Here is a 19,066-nt window from a genome sequence, read left to right as displayed (position 1 = left end):
AATTTGTGTTAACACTTTGCACCAGTCTTGTCACCAGTCTGTGTCTGCATCATGGATCCTAGAGGCTCTGAACAACATTCATGCAAGCACCACTGGGAGGTCAGTGTCAGCCGCTGGTAATACACCCACCAGAGGCCCCTGGATCTGGAAGGCCACCGACCACAACGAGAGTGAACAGGATCGGGCTGCTGGATGGCAGAATCCGGTTATGAATGGGGGGTGTGGCGCTGGATGGCAGGGGCCATCTGGGGGAGTTGAAAGAAAGGACGGAGAGGAGCCACTCAGTGCCCCCCACAATATTCCTGATGTCTATGAGTGCATGACAACAAGGGAACCCGTCCTCTCACCACCCCACAGTACTGAAAGCCCCGTTGAATGGAAGCAAGCCATTTGGCCCATTGAGTCCACACCAACCCTTCAAAGAGAATCCCACCCAGACCGACTCCCTGTGACCCTGTATTTCCCTTGGCTAATCCAGCCAACCTGCACAGCTTTGGACTGCGGGTGGTAAACCCACACAGAAGTGGGCAGACTAGGGCAGCACAGTGGCTCAATGGCTAGCACTGCTGCCTCACAGCACCAGGGACCCAGGGTCGATTCCACTCTTGGGCAACTGTCTTTGTGAAGTTTGCACATTGTCTGGGGCTGTTCCAGTTTCCTCCCAAAGTCCAAAGATGTGCAGGTTAGATCATGGGAAATATAGGGTAGGGCATGGATCACTCTTTGGAGGGTTGGCATAGACATTATGGGCTGAATGACTTGCTTCCACACTGCAGAGATTCTATGATGAATGTGCAAACCCTGCACAGGCAGTTGTACAAGCGTGGAATTGAACCCTGGAGATGTGAGGCAGCAGTGCTAACCACTAACCACTGAGCCACAGTGCTGCCTAGGTGAATACAATGCAGAGAGAGGGGTTTTATATTTTGGGCTCTAAACACAGCTAACTGTGGGGTGGGGTGGGGGGCTTTGATGAGACATGCCCCAGTTGAAAGCATCACTTCAGGCCTGGAATGCCAGCTTACAGCCTTAATGCCCAGTCTTAATTAGGAACCATAGAATCATACAGTGTGGAAACAGGCCCTTCGGCCCAACAAGGCAACATCGATCCTCCAAAGAGTAACCCACCCAGACTCATTCCCTTAACCTGCATTTACCCCTGATTAATGCACCCAAACTGCACATCCCTGAACACTACGGGCAATTTAGCATGGCCAATTCACCTAACCTGCACATCTTTGGATTGTGGGACGAAACCAAAGTGCCCGGAGGAAATCCACGCAGACACAGGGAGAATATGCAAATTCCCCACAGACAGTCGCCCGAAGCTGGAATCAAACTCAAGTCCTTGGTACTGTGAGGCATCAGTGCTAACCACTGAGGAACTGGGATCTCCCAGCTTGGTTAAATGCCAACCCTCCACCAAACCCCCTACCTCCATACCCCTGAATTCACAGTGGAGACAAGGGCATGAAATTCCACCCCTTGCCCCAGTGTCACAATGTGCCTTTACATTCAAGTAACTGCCTCACAGGGAAAGCCATGGGGAAGTGAAGCTGGAGTTTGCTGGAGGGCCCACCCTGTAGGCCGCAACCAGGCAGCAATCCTAGAATCCTCAACTCTCTCAGGCAAAATAAAAACGTGACCTTAAAAACAGTTGTCGCCAGCCGGGTTTGCTTCAGTGGCAGAAATGGATGACATTCCTGATTTCTGGAATTTCCTGTTGTGTGGGTACTGTCGAAACCATGGGAACCAAATCATTTTTTTAAAACAAATACATCATCTTTAAAGAATGTTTTCTTGATTACGGGCAATGATGCAGCTGGCAGAGGGAATATGTGAGGGATTTCCAAAACAACAACTCAAATAACTGTTTATGTATGGGTCAAAATTTGTAATGATCAGTGACAACTTTTCTCACGTGCAAGTATTAATCTTCCTGCTCTGTGATAGGGATGTGTTGTGTCAGGGCCTAATTTTTTTTTATATCCCACACCCCCAACTTTCCCACGTGAGTGTCACAGTTTTGGAACATCGCTGTCTTTCCTCTGTAACGTTGTGACTTCAGTACAACTACCCGCACTGAGAGATCTATGCTCCCAAAATACATAGCTGGGAGCAACCATATTCCCACTGGAATAACCATGGCAACAAGACATCAATTGAGTTAACGGCACTGGTTTTCACATCGCTGGTGGGCTTAAAACGTTTTATTTACCAGCATCTATGGAGCTATGAGTGAGCGAATATTCCAGTTGATCAAGAGATCTACAAAATGAATGGAAAAACACGCACTAAGTAATAGAAACGTTAAACAGGGAGTATGCACAGCACTGTTATGCTTTATTTACAGTGTAAATTACTTATGTAACAGTGCAACTTTGTCTTACATAAAACTTACCAGGCAGAGAGAGCCTGGAGGTGATGGCCTAGTGGTATGATTGCTGGGTTATGAATCTGGAAGACCCAGGAAGTGATCTGGGGAGCTGGGTTCAAATCTTGCCAAAGGCAGATGAGTTTAACGAAAGAAAGCCTAGAATGAAGGATCTGATGATGATGACCATGAATCCATTGCTGGTTGAGGGGTGTCACCTGGTTCAGTAGCAGCCTTCAGTAGAAGAAAATCTGCCATCCTTACCTGCTCTGGCCAAATCCCTGGGATCATTGCTGTAAACCATCTCTGAATCCTTTCCAACGCCAGTGCATTATTCCTTAGATACAGGGTCCAAAACTGCTCCCAATATTCCATATGGCTTCAAGCGAGCCTCAAGATATGGCTTTGTATGGATGCTCCATTATCGTTAGCACTTCCACATCAATCTACAGTTTAGGGTCCTCCACAAATACCACACTGGGAATCACATGCCTCACAGAGATTCCACTCCTTTCTTTGACCCTGGGATTAGATTAGATTAGATTCCCTGCAGTGCCGAAACAGGCCCTTCGGCCCAACAAGTCCACACCGACCCTCCGAAGAGTAACCCAACCAAACCCATTCCCCTACTCCCCACAAATGAACCTATTTAGCATGGCCAATTCACCTGACTTGCACATCTTTGGACTGTGGGAGGAAACCGGAGCACCCGGAGGAAACCCACGCAGACACGGGGAGAATGTGGGCGGCACGGTGGCACAGTGGTTAGCACTGCTGCCTCACAGCGCCAGAGACCCGGGTTCAATTCCCGCCTCTGGCGACTCTCTGTGTGGAGTTTGCACATTCTCCCCGTGTCTGTGTGGGTTTCCTCCGGGTGCTCCAGTTTCCTCCCACAATCCAAAAATGTGCAGGTTAGGTGAATTGGCCATGCTAAATTGCCTGTAGTATTAGGTGAAAAGGTAAATGTAGGGGAATGGGTCTGGGTGGGTTGTGCTTCGGCGGGTCGGTGTGGACTTGTTGGGCCGAAGGGCCTGTTTCTACACTGTAAGTAATCTAATCTAATCTAATGTGCAAACTCCACACAGATAGTTGCCCCAGGCTGGAATCGAACCCGGGTCTCTGGCGCTGTGAGGCAGCAGTGCTAACCACTGTGCTGCCCCATTTTGTTACGGGAACAAAATCAACAAGCTCAAGCTTAAACTAATGTTCTGAAGAAGGGGTACATACCGAAACGCTGATTCTGATTTCTCTCCACTGATGCCGTTAGATTTGCTGAGCTTTCCCAGCGATTTCTATGTTTGTTTAGGTTCAACCTTGAACTTGTTGGTTTATTGAGGGGAAAGATATAAAAGAGACCTAAGGGGCAACATTTTCATGCAGAAGGTGGTACATGTATGGAATGAGCTGCCAGAGGAAGTGGCGGAGGCTGGTACAATTACAACATTTGAAAGGCATCTGGATGGGTATAATGAATAGGAAGGGTTTGGAGGGATATGGGCCAAGTGGGACTAAATTGGGTTGGGATATCTGGTCGGCATGGACGGGTTGGACCGAAGGGTCTGTTTCCGTGTTGTACATCTCTATGACTCTAAATGCTCCCTTCTTAACTTTGTCTCTCATTATTTTGTTCACTGGTAGTGTGGACTGACTTGTCCTTCTTTCTGTGCAAGCTCAATGTCAAGTCTTGTCCAAGTAAGAGATGAGCCTCTGATGAGCAACTGAGAGAGCTTCAGAATTAGTCACAATGCTTTTTGAGGGCCTGGCAGGAAATGAGACACCTTTCGGGTTGTGCTGACTACAGGAGCTTTTGCTTGTGTTCTGAACTTTGTAAACCTCCCGAGAGTCACTCTCGTTAATAATTACTCCATGTCTGCCTGAGTGGCTTTCGTTTCAGTACCTTTCCCACTGATGCCTTTTCACAGGTGAACGTGCTCTAAATTATGAACGACTTCCCCTGCAAATGACTGAGCTTTGCAAACTGTCGGATCAACCAAGTCTTTTCCATTTCCTCATTTGAGCTTTTCCCTATCTGAAGTTGCTCAGAATGGTGGGCGTCACGGTGGCACAGTGGTTAGCACTGCTGCCTCACAGCGCCAGAGACCCGGGTTCAATTCCCGCCTCAGGCGACTGACTGTGTGGAGTTTGCATGTTCTCCCCGTGTCTGCGTGGGTTTCCTCCGGGTGCTCCGGTTTCCTCCCACAGTCCAAAGATGTGCAGGTCAGGGTGAATTGGCCATGCTAAATTGCCCGTAGTGTTAGGTAAGGGGTAAATGTAGGGGTGGGTTGCGCTTCAGCGGGTCAGTGTGGACTTGTTGGGCCGAAGGGCCTGTTTCCACACTGTAATGTAATCTAATCTAATGTAATGTAATCTAAAAAGAATGCCATGGATTGAAGCAGCCTCATGGAGATGCTGAATGAGGGCGACCCTTGTTCTCCCGCAGAACCTGTTCAGTTGGAAGGGAGTAGCAAGGAAGCAAATAAATGCTAGGGTCATCAGTTGGGGTCAGCTTTTGTTCTATTACACTGTGTACGTGCCACACGTCAGCAGTGGCACCTTGGTGAAGCTGAGGATTTAGACGCAGATAATAAGTGAACTCTGACCTCCTTTCCAAAGTGTGGTAGCCTTAATTGTTGGCAATTCTCTCGGCTTTGGCCACAGGTCGTAGGAACATTGAGAGGACATAGCTTTAAAGTGAAAGAAAAACAGAAATCACTGGAAAAGCTCAGCAGGTCTGGCAGCATTTGTGGAGAGAAATCAGAGTTAACGTTTCAGGTCTCATGACCATTCCTCAGAACTGATGGTAGCTGGGAAAATGTCGGTTTACATGCAGAAGACAGGGTGGGGGGATAAGGAGTAAACAATGGGTGGCGATAGAACCCAAAGAGACAGAAGAACAGTTGGACAGACAAAGGAGTAGATAATGATCAGCCTGGGAGAATGAATAGCTGCTAATGGGGACCATTAGTGACTAACAATGGGTTGTGTGTAAGAGCAGACCATGTGATAACAAGACCTGGTGTGGGGAGGAGGCTTGGGGTAAGGACGTGGGAGAGTTCAAGACCTAAAGTTGTCAAACTCGATATTGAGTCCAGCCATTTTCCCAGCTACCATCAGCTCTGAGGAAGGATGACCCGACCCGAAACGTTAACTCTAAATTCTCCCTTCTTAACTTTGTCTCTCATTATTTTGTTCACTGGTAGTGTGGACTGCTGAGCTTTTCCAGCAAGTTCTAATTTAATTTCTGATTTACAGCACCTGCAGGTATTTTGGCTTTTGTAGATTCAAAGTGATGTTTGATTTGATTTATTATCCTCACACGTACCTAGGGCACGGTGAAATGTTTTGTTTTGTGTGCACAAATCATACCATGCAAAGTTCATGATGGTAATAAAACAGAGTGAGGAATACAATGTTACAGCTGCAGAGTGAGATCAATATGGTAAATTTAAAATTTGATGTATAAACAAAGCAATTTGAGATGAGGAAATATGTTCTCACAGAATGTGTATTTAAGGTTTGGAATGCACGCAGGGCTTGGAATGCATTGCCTGGAAATATGGTGGAGACAGGTTCAATCGAAGCCTTGAAGGGAGCTTTGGCTGCTTATTTGGCTACCTCTGGGTCAAAGAATATGGGGAAAGAAAGGATATTGGCACTAAATTATTGGGTTGGAAAGTGTGGCACTGGAAAAGCACAGTGGGTCAGGGAGCATCCAAGGAGCAGGAGAGTTGACATTTCAGGCATGGACCCTTCATCAGGAATGTTGAGGGGGAAGGCGGGGTGAGAGATAAATCAGAGGGTGTGGGTGGGGCTGGGGGAAAGGTAGCTGGGAAGGTGGATGCAGTTGGAGGTTAATTGTGATAGGTCGGTGGGGAGGGTGGAGCAGATAGGTTGGAAGGAAGGTGGACAGGTAGGACTGGTCAAGAGTTGGGGGGGTTGGATCTGGGATGAGGTGGGGCGGTGGGGGGGAGCGATTTGGAAACTGGTGAAGTCGATGCCGATGCTGTGTGGTTGCAAGGCGGAACATGAAGCGTTCTTCCTCCAGTCATCAGGTGGCTTGAATTTGGAGGGAGCCCAGGGTTTGCACGTCCTTGGGGGAATGGGAGGGGGAGTTGAATTAGTCGCCCACAGGGCGGTGGAGTTGTTTGGTGCGTGTGTCCCAGAGCTGTTCCCTGAAACACTTCATGAGTTGGTGTCTTGTCTCCCCAGTGTAGAAGAGAGGCCGATGCCTGAAGAATGGAATGAATGGTCTCCCTGTACACTGTAATAAATCTGTGTTTCTATGTCATTCCTTTGAACGTTAGCTCTTTAGACATGAAAAAATTGAAAATTGTAAACGTGGCTGCTTCCTGACAGTCAGGCATTGGGGAATGAGTCTTTTTAGCTTTTCCATTGCTGCAGGAAGTCAGTGCATCACAGGGTGTGGATACGATGGTTGACTAGGGACTGCAGTATAGGGCACATTGTGTGCACTATACTGGAAGCATTGGAAAGGGTGCAGAGGCGATTTACCAGGATGTTGCCTGGGATGGAGGGAAGGTGTTATGAGGAAAGGCTGAGGGACTTGAGAATGTTTTCATTAGAGAGAAGAAGGTTGACAGCTGACTTAATTGAGATGTAGAAAATAATCATAGGGTTAGATAGGGTGGACAGTGAGAGCCTTTTCCCTTGGATGGTGATGGCTAGCATGAGGGGACATAGCTTTAAATTGAGGGGTGATAGATATAGGACAGATGTCAGAGGTAGGTTCTTTACTCAGAGAGGAGTAGGGGCTTGGAACACCCTGGCTGTAACAGTAGTAGACTTGCCAAATTTAAGGGCATTTAAATGGTCATTGGATAAACATATGGATGAAAATAGAATAGTGTAGATTGGATAGGTTTCAGATTGGATCCACAGGTTGGCGCAATATCGAGGGCCGAAGGGCCTGTATTGTCCTAGAATGTTCTATGTTCATTACTGTGTGCAGTTTGTGTATCTGTGTCTGAGCAAGGATGTTCTGACTGTGTAGGGAGTGCAACAATGGTTTCCCAGATTGATTACTAGGATGGCAAGACTGACATATGAAGAAAGACTGGTTCAGTTAGGATTACATGGGGTGGCTCAGTTTTTAGCACTGCTGCCTCACAGCATCAGGTACCTGGGTTTGAGTCCACCCTTGGGTGCCTGTCAGGGTGGAGTTTGTACGTTTTCCCCGTGTCTGCATGGGTTTCCTCCAGGTGCTCCCGTTTCCTCCAACAGTCCAAAGATGTGCAGGTCAGATGGATTGGCCAGGTTAAATTGCCCACAGTGTCCATAAATGTGCAGGCTGGGCAAATTAGCCATGGGAAATGCAGGGCTATACGAATGGGAGGGTGGATCTGGGTGGGTTGCTCTTCAGAGGCTCAGAATGGACTCAATGGGCTGAGTGGTCTACTTCCATACTGTAGGGGATTCTATGTGCCGGTTAGGTGGATTGGCCATGGGAAATACAGGGTTAGGGTAGAGGGGGAGGGTCTGGGTGGGATGCTCTTCGAAGGGTCAGTATGGATTTGATGGGCTGAATGGCCTCTAATTGGACTGTAGGGATTATATATTCACTGAAGTTTAGGAAAAATGAGGGGGAGGGAAGTATCATTGAAACCTTTAAGATCCCAGCAGGAGTATCCTTGGGAAATGCAAGAAGGATATTCCTGATAACTAGGGAGTCCAGAACCTAAGGATCTGGTATAGTCCATTTTGGACTGAAATGAGGAGAAATGTCTTCACCCAGAGCCTGTGGAATTCTCTGGCACAGAAAGTGGTCGAGGCCAAAACACTAAATGTTTTAAAGAAGGAGTTAGAACAAAAGGGATCAAAGGGGATGTGGAGAGCATGGGAACGGGGCACTGAGCATGGGAACGGGGCACTGAGCATGGGAACGGGGCACTGAGCATGGAACGGGGCACTGAGCATGGGAACGGGGCACGTCACTCATGAACGTACTAAATGGCGTGGCAGGCTTGAAGGGCCGAATGGCCTACTCCTGCTCCTATTTTCTTCGTTTCAGTGTAAATCGTGTGAGGAATTTCCAGGAATACAGTTAATCCCTTATGGCAGCCCACCTTACGATCGAGCCAACTCCATGTGCTGTCGGCAGGAGCTCAGGATACACATACTACAGAGTCAAGCTCTAAATGGACTCAGTGTGAGTGAGGTAGGAACAGGAGCTTCGGATTATAAAGGTTGTAACTGGGTAAACATCCAAGGACTAAATCGGGAAGTTGAATGGGAATCAATTCTCCACCCTCGAAGGACCACATTGTTGCTTGGAAATTACAAGCTGAGACTGGATTCTGGATCCCTGAATGAATCCCAGGAGTTTTTAATATTCTCACTGAGCTGGTCTACACTTGTTGACTTGTTAGAATGTTATTTTTGATCCTGTGCACTGATATAAGTCACTTCTTTTTTTTTCCACTGTGGTCCTTTGGGAGATTTGTCAGGCTTCTGAATCCCAGTCATCGGAAGTGTGGGAACGTTTGTAAAGAGGAGCGCTTCTCTGAAGTTGTGGAAGTGTTTAGAGGACCTCTCCTGGTATTTGCCAATATTTTCAGGAGGACCTTGCTAAGCTGGGTCAGGGAAAGGGATAAAAGTCGCTTTAGTCTGACCAGATCATCCAGAGAGAGCTGACTGGTGGTGGGTTAATCGGTCACCGTGTCTGTGTGGGTTTCCTCCGCATGCTCCGGTTTCCTCGCACAATCCAAAGATGTGCAGGTCAGGGTGAATTGGCCGTCCTAAATTGCCCTATAGCGTTCAGGGATGTGTAGGTTAGGTGCATTAGTCAGGGGTAAACATAGAATAATAGGGTAGGGGAATGGTTCTGGTTGGGGTGGTATTCAGAGGGTCGGTATGGACCTGGTGGGCCAAAGGGCCTGTTTCCACATTGTCGGGATTCTAATAATATGTAAAACCAGGTGAGGCGAGAGATTGAGAAGATGGACCTTCAAGGTAACCTCAGTTGGTGTGCGGGAATTGAACCCACGCTGTTGGCATCACTCTGCATCGCAAACCCGCCTTCCAAGCTAACCAAACCCCTTAAAAGGCGTAACAGTCAAGGGGTTTGTCAATACTTGGATTGGAGTCATTTGTGTTGTCAGAAAAGGGAGTGAGGTCTCTGGGAGTATCCCAGTATTCTCTCGAGGGTTCCTGAGAGCAAATCAATAATTGCATTCCTGATGAAGGGATTATCCGCGAAACATCGACTCTCCTGCTCCTCGGATGCTGCCTGACTGGCTGTGCTTTTCCAGCGCCACACTCTCGACTCTGATCTCCAACATCTGCAGTCCTCACTTTCTCCTTTGCAAGGGATGTGCCAGTTTGTTCCAGGGTTCCATGGAACATGTCAATACTGTTAGGGGGTTGGAAGTTGGATTTGGGGAAATGCCAACATTTGGGACAAACTTTGACTCTCACTGTCATAGAGCTGCTTTTCCTGTAAATTGAACCAATTGAGAATTCCTTTCTCAAAGACTCCCTCATGTAGGAACATGACACGCCATGTTAACACTCTTGTGCTCCTTCCAGTGATAACTGTTGTACAGCAGACTTCAGTCATGGGCTCTCCAAAATGCTTGATACAGAACTGCAGTCCCTGCTTGGAATATAGGTCCCAGTGGGGGAGGGGCATAGCTGCCACCATGTGGCACCTGAGGCCTTCATTAGTAACTCTGCCAACCATGGGCCTCACCCATTAACTGATTGGCGGAGAAGCCTCAAGGTCTGGCTTAAGATTTTGGTTCATGGCTGGATGAGGTTATTACTCACCTCCCCCTGTCCAGAGATGGCCATTTTTCTGTAAGAAGACCATTTTTATATTTATTCCTCATGATCTTAGTCTGTGGACTCAGGTACCTTCCAGTACGGCCATTTGTCTGCTTGGCTTCTGTTAATTCGATGCATAGGAGAAGTTTGGGGGGTGATTCTGCCTTTAAAGTAAGCTTTCCCCACCCTTGACTTGATCGCATCATGTCTGGAAATGTGTTGCTGGAAAAGCGCAGCAGGTCAGGCAGCATCCAGGGAACAGGAGAATCGACGTTTCGGGCATAAGCCCTTAAGCCCTTCCTGAAGAAGGGCTTATGAAGGGCTTATGCCCGAAACGTCGATTCTCCTGTTCCCTGGATGCTGCCTGACCTGCTGCGCTTTTCCAGCAACACATTTCCAGCTCTGATCTCCAGCATCTGCAGACCTCACTTTCTCCTCCTTGATCGCATCATGTGTCATGGTCTGTGCTCTGGGCAACTGAATTCTCCATCCACGTAGACCATCCTAAAAATATTCCAGGGGAAAGCAGTGACTGGGGAAACAGGGTCCTGGTCCCGTTTTGGCCTTGCCAATGGAGGTCATGGATTATAGGCTCCCCAATGTTTCCTCTTTGGAGATGGGCCTCAGTCCCTTGGTGGGATCCCGTGGACGTGCCAGCCAACAGAACAAAGCAAACAACTTGGACGATGTTTTGTCACTTTGAAAAGGTTACATTGTCCTGGGTGTTTTTTTTGAAGAGAGGTTGTAAAAGCATAGGTGTCAAAATGGCTGCGAAAGTCGGCCTAAGTCAACAATCAGAGGAGGCCTTCAGGTTATTTTCAAAGCGTTATACTATGGAAGGGGAGTGGCTAGTGCTCCCAGTTCAGGTTTTCTAGTTTTTTTTTAGTTGGAGCAGGGCATTGGAGTCCAGAAGGGTTGAAAGCTTCAGTCAATGATTTCTGACTGACTTTGATGTTCTCTCCTGCCTGTAAGAATCTGTGTTTGAATTTACCTTTTTGCTAAGGGGTGTGTTTATGGGATGTTACTGTATTGAAACGGTTCACTAGTTAAATTATTGTATAAGGTCGGTTAAGTTTTCCAATAGTTAAGTTATTCTAAATTCCGCTTTCACTTGTTCGTGTGTTAGTTGTAGTGTTTAAATAAAGTCTGTTTTGCTTAAAGACGAGTGGTTTGTCCAGCTGCATCTCACCTTGAACACCCATTTCATGTCTGCCTTTAAAATAAGAAAATCTTAGGGTGCGGGCTACCTTCTTAAAATATTTTGCGGGGGGTCTGGTCGGGACCATAACACAGTGTGCTTCGAAAAGAGCAACCACTCTTTGAGCGTTCCTGTGCTCTAACTGACCATGTCTACCCAGAAGCACTTCTTTCGAAATACAGAGGGGAGATCCAAGATGGCGGCGACCCAGCAAGTCTGAGTCTATAGTGCTCCTCCCAAGACTTGGGCAAAGTGGGCCACCCGCCTCCACCATACTTACCAAATCATTTAAAATAGTTTTTACTTAATGTAATTAGTTGCTCTGTACTAAATTTAAACAGTCTAGTCTCCTGCAAAAATGACTAAAGGGAAAGGTGCCCGCAGCTCTCAGCAGGCAGGAGCCCCTCCCCCACCCTCCCCAGCTGCAGCTGAGGCGTCCGCAGCCGCCCCGGGGGACTTACCTACGGTGGCGAGCCTCGTGGAAATAATCTCCAAACTTGACGCGAAGAGTCCTGGAGGCGATGGAATTCACTCTCGGCCGCGCTACAAAAGCACGACCGAGGCATTGAGGAAATCGATGTGATGAATCGGAGGGGTGGACCTAAAGGCTGCGACCTCTGAGACTATAGCAGAATCGGCCGTGGGTCGGGTCTGGACTCTCGAACAGCGAGTCCAGACCTTAGAAAATATTTGTTTGCTGGGCCTTCCCAAATGGGAAAAGGAAGGCCAGCTTACAACGTTCCTCGAGCAGTGGCTTCCACAGCTGTTAAATCTGGAGGCTGGATCAGGCCAGGTAAGGGTGGAATGGGCCTACCGGGTTGAAATACGTGGGCCCGGCTCGAACCAGCGGCCATGCCTGGTCCTGTTCTGGCTGCAGAGCTACAAGGAGAGGCAGATGCTCTTAGAAGCTTCCAGAAATCTTGGGAAAGATCCCCAAACCATGATTTATAAAGGATCCAAGATTATGCTATTCCAGGACTTTTCCCCAGCTTTGGTCCGAAAGAGGAAGGCATTTGGTGAAGCAAAGAAGCGTTTAAGGGACTTAAACATCCAGTATTCCCTGCGCTACCCAGCGATGCTACGTTTTAGCCATGAAGGGTCCGTGTACAACTTCAGATCGCCGGAGAAGGCCAAGGAATTTCTGGACTCTCTTAGATAAATTGTAAGAGTTAATTCGAGTGGTGAATGATGTTGTTCTGTCCTCCCCCCACCCCGGTTTACCCCCTTTTATTTTCTTTCATTACCTTACTGTTTAATATTATCTCTGGGGGGTGGGGAGAGGGGTTTATTTATTTGTTCTTCACTTAGCAATTTTCGTCCCCCCTTTTTTTAATATATATATATATAGGCCGGGGGGGGGGGGTCAGGTTAATGTAGGTGGGGGGGAGGTGGTTACCTTATCCTATTTTATCTCTGTCTTTAAGAGCGGGGCTGTTTTCCCCTGTTATTTTGTATTACTATATTTGACTATTATTTGTTGAGACTGTAATTTTATAGTTATATATGTTCATACATGGTATTAATATTACCAAATATATCTAGGTGTTGGTGTGTGGGGTGGGGGTGGGGTGAGTGGGGGGGTAGGGTACTCACTGTTAACTCTAGCTTTGTAGTATATTTGAATATTCTTTATTCTATCGTGGGGTGCCTGGGTCAAGGGTGGGGCACTGGTTGGGAGAGGATATGATGGGCTTTTGGAAAGGAAGTGATGCACCCTGGGAACAAGGGGGAAATTCTCTGTTTAAATATGTTTCATATTTTTTCTATTTAGAAATAGTTTTTTATTATATTGATGTGAGTGTATTAAAGAACCTCTATTTTTGTGAATTTTATATGCTCTATGCTTGGGCTGTTTTGGATAGGGTTCCCCTCCCGAGAGGTCTCGGAATTGCCTGGACGATTATGGTGAATCAGTCGATTAAATGGTGCACCTGGAATGTCAAGGGGAGTAATTCACCAATCAAAGTGAAGAAAATATTATCAAACCTCAAGAAAGAAAGGATTTGATATAGCTCTCTTATGGAGACTCATTTATTGGATAAAGAACTTGAAATTACTTCAAGGTGGATTTGATCAGGCATTCATTTCTTCCTTCAGCTCAAAAAGTAGGGGAGTTGTTATTCTTATTCGGAAGAATCTCCCTTTCAAAATCCTAAATCAGATAAAAGACGAATCGGGACAATATATTCTGATTAAAGCCCTTATAAATGGAGAGGAATATGGGATCTTAAATCTGTATTGTCCCGCTGTACATCCTTTTAAATTTATAGCAGAAGCCTTCTCCAAATTGATTGCTCTCGGTGCTTGCTCATCAACTAGGAGGAAGTGAGGACTGCAGATCCTGGAGATCAGAGCTGAAAAGCACAGCAGGTCAGGCAGCATCCAAGGAGCATGGCTCCTGAAGAAGGGCTTATGCCCGAAATGTCGATTCTCCTGCTCCTTGGATGCTGCCTGACTGCTGCGCTTTTCCAGCAACACATTTTTCAGCTCTGCTCTTGGTGCTCGTCATACAATTATAGGGGGAGATTTTAATTTTATTATAGACCCGGAAATAGATAGGATTCCCAAAAGTACTACAGGAGTATCCACCAGATCCAGACAATTGATGGATTTGAACAAAGAATTAGGACTAGTAGATGTGCGGAGATGCCTTCATCCACAGGGCAGAGATTTTTCCTTTTACTCCAATCCACATAAATGTCATACCAGAATAAATATGTTTTTTGCCCCCTTGATTTTTAAAAATTCCATATCATCCTGTAAAATAGGCAGTATAACAATTTCCGATCACGCTGCTGTATACATGAAAATCAAGGCGAGGAACAATGAGACATACCCCCGGCATTGGTGTATGGACCCCTTCCTGATGAAAGATAGTAAATTTGTAAAGTACTTCTCTCAAGAATTTAAAACTTTTTTAGAAATTAATTCAGGTACGGCTAGCAACCCATCAATGATGTGGGAGACCATCAAAGGTTACGCGCAAGGTTTGATCATCTCATACTCGGCGACCCAGAAAAAATTAAAGGGAGAACAACAGCGTCTGCTCGAAGCTCGCTTAAAAGCAGCTGAAACAGCATACGCTGACAGACTTTCCATTATCAAATTACAAAGGATTACGGCCCTTAGGACAGCTCTGAACACCACGCTTACCCTAACGGCTAAGAGGGAAATATTATTTGCAAACCAAAGGTTATATGAATTTGGCGACAAACCTGGTAGATACTTAGCATTTCTTGCAAAGAAAAAAAAGACCCCTCAAACTATCACGCCTATCAAGGAAAGTGCGGGTACTCTGATTCATGATCATAAAAGGATTAACGCAATCTTTAGAAAATTTTATTCTGATTTATATAAATCGCAGGATTGTGAAGACAGGACTAGGAGGATGCAGTCATTTTTTAAAAACTTGACCTTTCCGGACCTAACTCCGGAACAGGTATCGGTACTGAATGTTCCCCTAACAATCCAAGAAATAAGACAACAACTCACCAAAACGAAGGACCCGATACCCAGCATGAGCAAAACTAACGTAGTGTACAAAATCCCATGCAAGGACTGCACAAAACACTATATAGGACAAACAGGAAGACAGCTAACGATCCGCATCCACGAACATCAACTAGCCACGAAACGACACGACCAGCTATCCCTAGTAGCCACACACGCAGACGACAAGCAACATGAATTTGACTGGGACAACACTACCATTATAGGGCAAGCGAAACAAAGAACAGCCAGGGAATTCCTAGAAGCTTGGCACTCATCCACAAACTCCATCAACAAACACATAGACCTGGACCCAATATACCGGCCACTACAGTGGACAGCTGAAACTGACAACCGGAAGCGGCAGGGACAGGCCACTATAAATGCCGGAGGAAACACCACAGAAGCGCTTCACAGGAGGCTCCCAAGCACTGAGGATGTCACCTAGACAGGGGACGAAACGTTTGCAATAAAAACTTCCAGCTCGGCGAACAGAACCACAGCAATCCAAGAAATACTTGACGCAATCAGGCAACTTCAGAGCAGTAAGGCCCCTGGCCCAGATGGCTTTCAAGTTGAATTCGATAAAGAATTTACAGGAATATCGGCTGGTCCACTTATGGACATGTATAACTACTCATACAGTCAGGGCTGTCTCCCACCTTCACTGAAAGAGGCAAATATCTCCCTGATTCTCAAAAAAGAAAAAGACCCAGAAGATTGTGCATCACAGAGAGCAATATCCTTGCTAAACATAGATTTTAAAATCCTTTCTCAAACGTTAGCATTGAGACTAGAAAGGATTTTGCCATATATCATAAAGGAGGATCAGACGGGGTTTATTAAGGGCCGTAGATCATCCAATAATGTCAGAAGGGTTTTGAATGTGATTCACGCCTGCCATCAGAGAAAGATACCGGGAGTGTAGTCTCATTCGACGCAGAAAAGGCATTCGACGGGGTTGAATGGTCATATCAGTTTTACACATTGGAAAAGTTTGGCATTGGAATGGTGTTTGCCAAATGGGTCTCAACACTGTGTAATGATCCCAAAGCAGTTGTGATTACCAACGGACTAGGCTCGGATAGCTTCAGTGTGGATAGGGGCTGCTGTCAAGGATGTCGTCTCTCAACATTGCTATTTATGCTAATAATTGAGCCACTAGCAGAAGCTATACGGGCTGACTCTAATATAACGTCCCCGAGGGTTGGTACAGGTAAACATAAAATGCAGATGATGTTCTCCTATTCCTCAGTAATCCTTTGATATCCATGCCTCGCTTAATCCAAGTTATTAATACATTTAGTGTATTTTCAGGCTATAAAATTAATTTCTCAAAATCGGAGGCTATGCCAATGGGTGGCCTTGCTATGACACCCCACTTAGTGGACGGATCCCACTTTCCCTTACGTTGGTCCCTGGAGGGCTTCTTATATTTTGGCATTTTTATTGACCCAGTATTTGGTCAGTTATACAAGGCTAACTGTGTGCATTTACTGGAAAGGAGATGGCAGGACCTCCAGCGATGGGGAGACCTTCCAATTTCCTGGCTGGATAGAATAGCACTAATTAAAATGAATGTCCTGCCCTGTCTCCTATACCCTATGAGAATGCTTCCGATGATGCTGCCGAGGCTGGCACTACGTAAATTATATGGCTGGTTGGGTTCCTTTATCTGGAGCTGAAAATGTGTTGCTGGAAAAGCGCAGCAGGTCAGGCAGCATCCAGGGAACAGGAGAATCGACGTTTCGGGCATAAGCCCTTCTTCAGGAAGGAGGAAAGTTTGTCCAGCAGGCTAAGATAAAAGGTAGGGAGGAGGGACTTGGGGGAGGGGCGTCTGAAATGTGATAGGTGGAAAGAGGTCAAGGTGAGGGTGATAGGTCAGACTGGGGTGGGGGCGGAGAGGTCGGGAAGAAAATTGCAGGTTAGGAAGGCGGTGCTGAATTCGAAGGATTAGACTGAGACAAGGTGGGGGGAGGGGAAATGAGGAAACTGGTGAAATCCGAGTTCATTCGTTGTGGTTGGAGGGTTCCTGGGCGGAAGATGAGGCGCTCTTCCTCCAACCGTCGTTTTGTTGTGGTCTGGCGATGGAGGAGTCCAAAGACCTCCATATCCTTGATGGAGTGGGAGGGGGAATTGAAATGTTGAGCCACAGGGTGGTTGGGTTGGTTGGTCCGGGTGTCCCAGAGGTGTTCTCTGAAACGCTCCGCAAGTAGCCGGCCTGTCTCCCCAATATAAAGGAGGCCACATCAGGTGCAGAGGATGCAATAGATGATATGTGTGGAGGTGCAGGTGAATTTGTGGCGGATATGGAAGTTTCCTTTGGGGCCTTGGAGGGAGGTGAGGGGGGAGGTGTGGGCGCAAGTCTTGCACCTCCTGCGGTTGCAGGGGAAGGTGCCGGGAGTGGAGGTTGGGTTGGTGGGGGGTGCAACTACACTGGCCCCACCCCCCACCTTTTCCTCCGCTACATCGATGACTGTATCGGCGGCGCCTCGTGCTCCCACGAGGAGGTTGAACAGTTCATCCACTTCACCAACACCTTCCACCCCGACCTCAAATTCACCTGGACAGTCTCAGATTCCTCCCTCCCCTTCCTCGACCTTTCTATTTCTATCTCAGGCGACCGAATCAACACGGACATCTACTACAAACCGACCGACTCCCACAGCTACCTGGACTACACCTCCTCCCACCCTGCCCCCTGTAAAAACGCCATCCCATTCTCCCAATTCCTTCGACTCCGCCGCATCTGCTCCCAGGAGGACCAGTTCCAAAAACGCACAACCCAGATGGCCTCCTTCTTCAAGGACCGCAATTTCCCCCCCAACGTGGTCGACGATGCCCTCCACCGCATCTCTTCCACTTCCCGCTCCTCCGCCCTTGAGCCCCGCCCCTCCAACCGCCACCAGGACAGAACCCCACTGGTCCTCACCTATCACCCCACCAATCTCCATGTTCAGCGCATCATCCGCCGTCATTTCCGCCACCTCCAAATGGACCCCACCACCAAGGATATATTTCCCTCCCCTCCCCTATCAGCATTCCGTAAAGACCACTCCCTCCGTGACACCCTCGTCAGGTCCACACCCCCCACCAACCCAACCTCCACTCCCGGCACCTTCCCCTGCAACCGCAGGAGGTGCAAGACCTGCGCCCACACCTCCCCTCTCACCTCCCTCCAAGGCCCCAAAGGAAACTTCCATATCCGCCACAGATTCACCTGCACCTCCACACACATCATCTATTGCATCCTCTGCACCTGATGTGGCCTCCTCTATATTGGGGAGACAGGCCGGCTACTTGCGGAGCGTTTCAGAGAACACCTCTGGGACACCCGGACCAACCAACCCAACCACCCTGTGGCTCCACATTTCAATTCCCCCTTCCACTCCACAAAGGATATGCAGGTCTTTGGACTCCTCCATCGCCAGACCACAACAAAACGACGGTTGGAGGAAGAGTGCCTCATCTTCCACCTAGGAACCCTCTAACCACAACGAATGAACTCGGATTTCACCAGTTTCCTCATTTCCCCTCCCCCCACCTTGTCTCAGTCTAATCCTTCGAATTCAGCACCGTCTTCCTAACATGCAATTTTCTTCCCGACATCTCCGCCCCCCACCCCAGTCTGACCTATCACCCTCACCTTGACCTCTTTCCACCTATCACATTTCCGACGCCCTTCCCCCAAGTCCCTCCTCCCTACCTTTTATCTTAGCCTGCTGGACAAACTTTCCTCCTTCCTGAAGAAGGGCTTATGCCCGAAACGTCGATTCTCCTGTTCCCTGGATGCTGCCTGACCTGCTGCGCTTTTCCAGCAACACATTTTCAGCTCTGATCTCCAGCATCTGCAGACCTCACTTTCTCCTTCCTTTATCTGGAATCATAGACAGCCCCTCATTAAGCTGAGGAAGCTACTGCTTCCACAGGCAAGGGGAGGATTGGACTTCCCAGATTTTAGGAAATATCAGTTAAGTTCCCTATTAAGTTACATAGCTGATTGGGTCTTGTCTGATCCACAATCAATCTGGCTGGACATCGAGACTTCTCAAGCAAAATGCCCACTTATTAACGTCTTATTTTCAGACAAGAGGAAAATCATTACGGACCACTGTAAAAACCCTATAATACTAAATACAATTAAAGCTTGGAATATAATGCGGCAAAATGAGGGCAATTCACATAAAACATCCCCCTATTCTCCGATAGTGGGGGAATGGGGG

This window comes from Chiloscyllium plagiosum, unplaced genomic scaffold (genome assembly GCF_037043375.1).
Source record: "Chiloscyllium plagiosum isolate Xiang-an unplaced genomic scaffold, Cpla_swu_hap1 HiC_scaffold_42, whole genome shotgun sequence".
Lineage (NCBI taxonomy): Eukaryota > Metazoa > Chordata > Chondrichthyes > Orectolobiformes > Hemiscylliidae > Chiloscyllium > Chiloscyllium plagiosum.
This window is presented reverse-complemented; position numbering follows the sequence as displayed.